Genomic DNA, 9,170 nt, shown 5'->3' on the forward strand with positions numbered 1-9,170 from the left:
GATCAGCAGATTAGACTGTGTGTGGCAAATTAGAATATATATTATAAGGCATCTTCAACTGATCCGATAAATAGTAGATACGGCCTCTGTGTGTTACGTAACACCTAACCAGATCACTACCTAAGCTAGTGTTGTTCTTTTTGTTCAAGTCCTTGATACTTTCTGAATTGTCATTTCTCCATTTGGCGATTGGACCATTGACTAAGGGAAGAAAGCCCTACCTCTTTGTCCATGGCTTTGCTTAGCTACCTTCATTGTCTCTGTGTCAACATGTCTCTGATAAAGCTCCAGCGAAGGCCCCTCAGGACGTCGTGCTACCTTACATTTTCAAAATAAACACACTTTCTTGTTGATACTATGGTTCTGGGGAATATACGCGTCCGATGTTATTATGGAGAACTGGGAAAATATTTTGCTGTTTCGTTAGACTTATTTAGGGTTGATTGTAATTTGCAACATGTACTGTAACGAATTAGAAGCTGTTAACTAAAGACAAGATTTTTTATTAGCAGCTTATAAATTATGCAAAATAAGTTTTGTAATGGATGGACTTAGTATTTGATTCAAAACTCTCCCCTGTTAGTGATCAAAAACACTCCGCAAACTGTCCAGTGCAGGGTTGTTTTATAAACGAATACAGCATTGTTAGTGGAGGAGGCGACACCAATTATAAACATTCATATTGCACAGCAAGCAATTAGTAAACAAATGCTCTCCAGCCAATACTTACATGTGAGTGGCATTTTTCACACCTTGCTACAAAGTCATAACTGGTTACCTGATATTAAAGACATTCGACTTTAATTTCGGCCCATTGCATATCCACAGCTCATTACTAACGACCGATTATTTCCTCTATTCTACATAAGGATAATATTGTCAATGTTAACATTTTAAGTGCTAAGATATCAGTAATACTTCTTCGGAATGCAAGTAAAGCGGAATGAATAGATTAACCGATGGAAAAAAACATCCATATAAATAACGCATGCATTCAGTTGGTTGTCCCACATGACTTGTACCTTTTACTGCGAATCATAGGAAATTTAATAATATCATTCAAGCTTTAATGCCAGGGAAATCCATGAGCATTGTTTTAATAGTCTTGAAAATGCAAGAATAAATATTTTCATTAAATAGTGAAATGAATGACCATACTAGCATTAACATCCACTATTCTATCTATTAATGTTTGCAGTCCCTGAGATCGGAGCTATGCTGTCCTTCGTATATATGATGGCTCCTTTAGAGAGATATCCGACTGAAATATCTGTATCCGTAACTATTTTTGGCTCGATTTACAATTTGATGCAAAATTATTATTATCATTCTCCTCATTATTATCATTATCATCATTATTATCATTATTATCACTATGGTTGTTATTAATACTATTATTAATATTATTATTATCATAATCGTTATTATTACTATAATTGTTATTAATACTATCAATATAATTATTAATATCATTTCTATCATTATCATTATTTTTAGTATTATTCACCACTAACAGGATGCTGCTGTCAAGCCAAAAAATACGTTCTGCCTCTCACTTGAGTAATGTGGCATATGAATGACTGTGCCACTGTGATGCTTGGTATGTTGGCCATACCTCCCAAAAACAGGCGGATCATATCAAGCACATGTCTTTGCGTCTGTTTGTAACAGGCAAATTACTCACCATGCCCACCCAGCCCCCTTTTCTCCTAGCAAAACTCAAACCACAGTGTTCAACATTAGAAGTGATTGCACAATTGGACAACATTTCCCAAACAAACCTGCTCAGAATTGCAATGCCAACCAATTTTAGGTTATCACTTGGGCTTGCATCCTGGCTCACTGATAGGTGTTTGAAGCTGCATGTGATAATACACTGGGCCCTGCCCTTTGCAGGCAGAAAGAACATGTACTAGGGCCATCTGTCACTTGCTTGTCCTGCTTTCGACCCTTAATGTCACAATTAGTACATTCTTTAGTTAATATCACCAACGGCCCTTTATCCTTTTGTCTATGACATCTTTGGCAATCTCTTCTTTACCTCCATCTATCACTGGCACTCTATCCAGGTATACCTGTCCCACCCCACTCAACCAGCTTATATTTCAAAAACAAAGATACCTGGAAAAACTCAGCAGGTCTGACAGCATCTGCAGAGAGGGATAGAGTTAACATTTTGAGTCCTTATGACCCTTCAACAGCACTAAAAATTACATGAATGAGATGAAAGATAAGTGGCTGGGACAGGAGGAGCTCGATAGGGGGCCAGTGATAGGTGGAGACCAGGAAGAGACTGCCAAAGATGTCATAGACAAAAGGAGAGAGCATTGTTGATGGTGGTGATATTACCTAAAGGATGTGCTAATGGGGATCTTAAGGGTAGCAAGCAGGACAAGCTAGTGGCAGATGGCCCTTCGGGGTAGAGTCAGGTGGAGGGAAGGATCAAAATGGGCTAAAAGGTGGAGGTGAAACAATAGATTGAAATAAATTCAAAAATAGGTGTTGAAAGAAAAAATACATTTTTGTTGGAAAAGGGGGGATGGGAAAGGGGGTGAGGCTGTAGAAGAGAGTTCATGATCTGAAGTTATTGAGATGAATTCTATCAACCATCCCCACCCACTTTTTCCAATAATTAATAATTTTTTTTGCAAACATATTTTTCTTTTCCCATTTATTTTTAAATTTATTTTGACCTGTTGCTTCATCTCCACCTTTTAGCCCATTTCGATCCCTTCCCCCCACCCCCACCCCCACTAGGGCCATCTGCCACCAGCTTGTCCTGCTTGCTACCCTTAATGTCCCCATTAGCACATCCTTTAAGTAGTATCACCACCGTCAACTCCCCTCTGTCCTTTTGTCTATGACATGTTTGGCCTCCACCTATCACTGTCCCCCTATCGAGCTCCTCCTGTCCCACCCCCCTCTATCAGCTTATATTTCATCTCAATTTCTGTATTTGTTAGTTCTGATGAAAGGTCATATGGACTCGAAACATCAACTGTGTCCCTCTCCACCGATGCTGTCAGACATGCTGTGTTTTTCCAGTTATTTTTATTTTTGTTCAAGAAAAACATTGAGTTTGAAGTAGACGATGATAATCATTGAGTCAACAAGAGACGCATATGCAGCTGGTAGTTGCAATCAATTGATGATCTGAGAAATGCAATGATAAATATAAGCAATAAATGGAAATATTTCACGGGTTTAGGAGATAACAATATGCAATGTAGTACCGTGCATCCATAGTTAGACTAAACATGTACTGATTCTTGAACAGGTGCCCTTAAAATACAGTAAAAACTTGTGCCCACAGGCACACACACCTGGTACTTCAAGGTCACAGGGTCACTTTATTCAGAACCTATCAGTCGCCCTAGGATCACCATGTTGTACATTCATCTGCATTGATTTAACCCAGGATTCAATATCTCTGTGAGGTTAAACGTTGCTGAATATTTTCCCTTCAGGATGATGGGTGTGGTCAGTGAACATGCACAGTTAAAATCTGCTATTCGAAACTTAGTGCACGTCACCAAAAGCAGTTCTCCCCTTGCAACGGTTGTAAAGTGTGGATTCAGGGCAATCTCCGGTTTTGTTCGGTGACCTAAAACATAGTTCAATTCATGTTAATAGACAGGAATTGAATAACATATCTCGACACATAAATGGTATAACCTCTGAATGTAGTTATCAGGTAGAAAAAAGGAACATTCATAAAATTCAAAATAAAAAAAATTGTTGTGTGTCAGAAAATTGTGCTTAAGAATCAGTAAATCAGAATAAACAATTTCAACTGCTGTTGGGTATTTTGTAAAAATAACGTTTGTTTTGCAATTATAAATGATTAAAAATGAAATATTTAATATGCTGTGCACACTTCAACTTCCTTACTTCAAAAAACTGAATTGGGAAGCAAAGTATTCTGAGTTGACAGAAGCGTGATCAGTGTTAGGCTTTTGAGGCATAAGGGATAGTAGGATTTGCGGATTCAGTGTTACTGGCGTTTGTGGGTTCAATGTTAGTGGGAGTTGGGGGTTCAGTGTCAGAGTTTTGAGGCCTAAGTGTTAGTGGGAATTGTCGGTATGTTGAAAGTGCGGTTTGGGTCCTAGTTATTACTGAGATTGGGTTTCAGGGCTAGTTTGATTTGTGGGTTCAGTGTTAGTGGGAGTTGGGCGTTCAGTGTTAGTGGGACTTGGGGATTCAGTGATTGTGGGTTCAGTGGTAGTGGGAATTGGGGGTTCAGTGTTAGTAGTATGAGGCAGCAGGTTAGTGGGATTTTTGGGTTCAGTGAAAGTGCGGCTTGGGTCCTAAGTGTTATTGGGATTTGTAGGTACAGTGATAGTGGGGTTTGGGGGATCAGTGTTAAGGGATTTGGGGATTCAATGTAGGCAGGATTTGTGGGTTCTGCGGTAGTGCAATTTCAAGTGCAAGTGTTAGTTGGATTTGGGGATTCAGTGTTAGTTGGATTTGGGAATTCAGTGTTAGTGTGATTTGTGGGTTCAATGGAAGTGGGATTTGTGGGTTCAATGGAAGTGCGGTTCGGAGCCTAAGTGTTTGTGGGACTTGGGGGTGCAGTATTAGGCAGTTTGAGACTCACGTGTTAGGGCTTTGAGACCCACATATTAGTGTGATTTGGGGGTTCAGTGTTAGTGGGAGTTGGGTTTCAATGTTAGGCGTTTGAGCCCAAGTGTTACTGAGATTTGTGGGTTCAGTGAAATTGTGGTGTGTGGCTTAGGTTTTATTGGGTTTGTGGGTTCAATGTTAGTGATTTTTGGGGGTTCAGTGTTAGTTTGATTTGTGAGTTCTGTGATAGTGCGATTTCAGGCCTAAATGTCAGTTAGATTTTGGGGTTAATTGTTAGTGGGATTTGTGGGTTCAGTGTTAATGTGTTTTGGGGGTTCCTTTTTAGTTTGATTTGTGGCTTCTGTGATAGTGCAATTTCAGGCCTAGGCGTTACTTGGATTTGGGTGTTCAGTATTAGTGGGTTCAGTGCTAGTGGGATTATTGGGATCTGTGTTAGTGGGATTTGTGGGTTCTGCGATAGTGCGATTTCCGGCCTAAGTTTTAGTTGGATTTGAAGTTTCTTTGTTATTGGGATTTCTGCGTTCAGTGTCAGTGGAATTTGGGAGTTCAGTGTTAGTGGGATTTGTGGTTTCAGTGATAGTGGGAATTGTGGGCTCAGTGTAAGTGGGGCTTGGTGATCATTGTTAGGTGGTTTGAGCTCCATGCATTAGTGGGATTTGGGGGTTCTTTGATAATGGGATTGGGGTTCATTCAACGTGGGATTTGAGAGTTCTGCATTTGTGGGACTTGGCTTTCAGTGTTAGTGGGAGACGGGGGTTCAGTGATAGTTGCATATCAGACATAAATATTATTGAGACCTGTGTTTTCTGTGTTAGTGGGGTTTCATTGAGGCGGTTTGAGACTCAGGTGTTAGTGGGATTTTAGGGTTCAGTTTTAGTGGGTCTTGGTGATTCAGTGTTAGTGGGATATCTGGGATCAGTGTTAGCGGAATTGGGGGTTCAGTGTTAGGGGTTTGAGATCTAACAGTTAGTGCAATATGTGGGTTCAGTGAAAGTGTGGTTTGGGAGTTCAGTGATTGTGGGAGTTGGGAGTTCAGTGTTAGGGTTTTGAGGCCTAAGTGTGAGAGGGATATGTAGGTTCAGTGTTAATTGGAGTTGGGGGGTTCAGTGTTGTGGCTTTGAGACCTAAGTGTTTGCAAATTGCTGGGTTCAGTGAATATATGGTTTTAGGCCTAAGCTAGTGGGATTTGTGGGTTCTATATTAGTGTAATTTGTGGGTTCAGTGTCAGTGGGATTTGTGTGTTCAGAGTTAGCGGGATTTGGGTGTTCAGTGAAAGTGCAGTTTGGGGCGTAAGAGTCAGTGGGATTTGTGGGATCTGTGCTAATCCGATTTCAGGCCTATGTGTTAGTTGGATTTGTGGGTTCAGTGATAGTGGGATTTGTGGGTTCAGTGATAGTCAGGTTTGGGGACCAGGTGTTATTGGTTTTGTGTGTTCAGTGATAGTGCATTTTGGAGCCTAAGTGTTAGTGGGATTTGGGGCATCAGTGAGAATGGAGTTTGAGGCTTAAGTGTTAGTGGGATGTGTGGGTGCAGCGATAGTGGCATTATTTTCTTGAAAATTAGGGGGATTTGTGGGCTCATTGTTATTAAGGTTTGGAGGTTCAGAGATTGTGTGCTTACAGACCTAAGTAGTCATGGGATTTTGTGCCTCCATGTTCGTGGGGTTAGGGGTTTCAGTAATGGTTGGACCTAATGCCTCAGTGTTAGTGGGATTCAGTAGTAGTGATGTCTCAGGCCTAAATATTTCAGGGATTTTGTGGTTCAGTGTCAGTCCAATTTGTGCGTTCAGTAATTGTGTGTTTTGGTGCCTAAACGTTAGTGGGATTTGTGGGTTCAATGATACTGTGGTTTGGGGCCTAAGCGTTAGTGGGATTTGTGGGTTCAATGATAATGTGGTTTGGGGCCTAAGTGTTAGTAGGTTTTTGGGTTTCAGTGTTAGTGGGATTTATGGGTTCAGTGTTAGTGGGATTTGTGGTTCAGTGATAGTGTAGTTTGGGGTCTAAGTGTTAGTAGGATTTGTGATTTCAGTGATAGTGGGATTAGGGTTTCCAGTGAAAGTCTGCTGTTGGGGCTACAAGTTCTTCCAATTTGGGGGTTCAGTGAAAGTGGGATTTGGCACATAAGAGTTAGTGGTTTTTGTGGGTTCAGTGTTATTAGGATTTGGGGGTTTATTGATAGTGTGCTTCCAGGCCTAAGTATTCATGGGTTTTTGGGCCTCCATGTTAATGGGATATGGTGTTTCAGTAATATACATTAAAGCACATAAGACTAGCTGGCTTTGATCCACTTAAGACACACCCACAGAATAAACCTCTATGCTAAAAGAATTTTTTTTTGCAATAATATTAGATGCATTAACAGCTTCATGACAGTCCCACACACAAACACACATCCACGCACACACACGCCCATAGGCAAAGATCCCACTTTTAATCTACTTAACAAGAAATTCCAATAGCATTATGAGAATTACTGGATCTTCATGACAATTGCACTTTCCAGACTTTGGTCAATAGATTTGCAAGTTACACCATATTGCAGCATGCTTCTCTCCACCAATATTCATTATAAGCCTACCGACTCCCACAGCTACCTCGACTAGAGCTCCTCACACCCCACTTCCTGTAAGGATTCCATCCATTCCCTCAGTTCCTTCACCTCCGTTGCATCTGTTCTGATGATGCCACTTTGCAAACCAGTGCTTCTGACATGTCTTCCTTCTTCCTTAACTGAGTTTTCCACCCACATTCATTGACAGGGCACTGAACCCATGTCCAGCCCATCTCCCATGCATCCGCCCTCACACCTTCCCCTATCGCCCAGAACCATGGTAGGGTCCCCCTCATCCTCACTTTTCACCCCACCAGCCTCTGCATTCAAAGGATCATCCTCTGCCATTTCCAGCATGATGCCACTACATTTTGTTTATGACATCTTTCGCAATCCTTCCTTCAAGGTGAAGGGCTTCTATACAGCTTCACATGTCCCACACCCCACCCCAACCAACAACCCCCCACCCCCACACCCCTTAAACAGTATATATTTCACCACAATATTACTTCTCTTCAGTTCTGAAGGAGAGTCATCTGGACTTGGAATGCTAACTCTGTCTTTCTCTGCACAGATGCTGTCAGACCTGTTGTGTTTTTCCAACCATTTTTGATTTTGTTTCTGATTTGCAGCATCTGCAGTACTTTGCTTTCCTCTTCTTTAATTTAAAAAAAAATGTTTGCCGATTGATTTCACAACTCATTCACATGTTGTCATAAACTCAAAGTGCCATCGCTATAGCATAGACTTAAGGTAAGGGGCAGGAGGTTTAGAGGGAATGTGAGGAAGAATTAAAGGAATCTGAAACTCACTGCCTGAAAGGATGGAAGAGGCAGAAACTCTCATAACATTTAATAAGTATTAGGATGTGCACTTTGGCCATGCCATGGGCTATGGGCCTAGTGATGGAAAATGGGATTACAAGAGTTAGGTACTAGTTTTTTCGGCGCAGATGGATGGGCCGAAGGGCATTTTGCTGTGCTGTATACCTCTGTGACTCTGTGAAGCTAAAATTTCACATGTGGATGAAAATAATGTTGTGTCATGTTTACTTCAGCAGGGACCTCCTTCTGTGCTGCAATTAGTTCTATGAATTCTATGGAGAGGATGGTAAATAAGTGACCGACGCAGACTCGATGGGCAGAAGGGCCTTTTTCTGTGCTGTTTCTCTCTGTAACTCTATGAATGTGATTAAGCAGTTGCCAGACAAAGGGCGTGTCCTGTTTCCTGGACCATTATTACGTGTGGATTACGCACAGAAATTGACGTAAGGAAGACTGAGCATGCGCCTAAAATAAGCTGTTACCACCCATTCCCTACCCCACACACATCCTGAAACTGACAAGAGAGGCGCATGCGTGTACCTCTCCCCCCTTGCACTGCCAGCAGGAAGTATTTGTGGAGTTCCTCGATTCCTCATCGCTGGACACAGCAGGGGGAGGTTTGGCAGCCTCCTTCCAGAAGCACCTCGCCTTGTGACCGCCTCCTCGGGTGGTGTTAGACAGGCTGGTTCAAATGCATAAAAACAAAAAAACTGCGGATGCTGGAAATCCAAAACAAAAACAGAATTACCTGGAAAAACTCAGCAGGTCTGGCAGCATCGGCGGAGAAGAAAAGAGTTGACGTTTCGAGTCCTCATGACCCTTCGACAGAACTTGAGAACAGAACTTCTTCAAGGAGGTAGGCATTTCTTGAAGAGCAGTGGCAGTCAATTAAACACAGAGATAAAAACAAAAAAACTGCGGATGCTGGAAATCCAAAACAAAAACAGAATTACCTGGAAAAACTCAGCAGGTCTGGCAGCATCGGCGGAGAAGAAAAGAGTTGACGTTTCGAGTCCTCATGACCCTTCGACAGAACTTGAGAACAGAACTTCTTCAAGGAGGTAGGCATTTCTTGAAGAGCAGTGGCAGTCAATTAAACACAGAGATAAAAACAAAAAAACTGCGGATGCTGGAAATCCAAAACAAAAACAGAATTACCTGGAAAAACTCAGCAGGTCTGGCAGCATCGGCGGAGAAGAAAAGAGTTGACGT

Source organism: Carcharodon carcharias (assembly GCF_017639515.1).
Source record: "Carcharodon carcharias isolate sCarCar2 chromosome 39 unlocalized genomic scaffold, sCarCar2.pri SUPER_39_unloc_1, whole genome shotgun sequence".
In the NCBI taxonomy this organism is placed as follows: Eukaryota; Metazoa; Chordata; class Chondrichthyes; order Lamniformes; family Lamnidae; genus Carcharodon; species Carcharodon carcharias.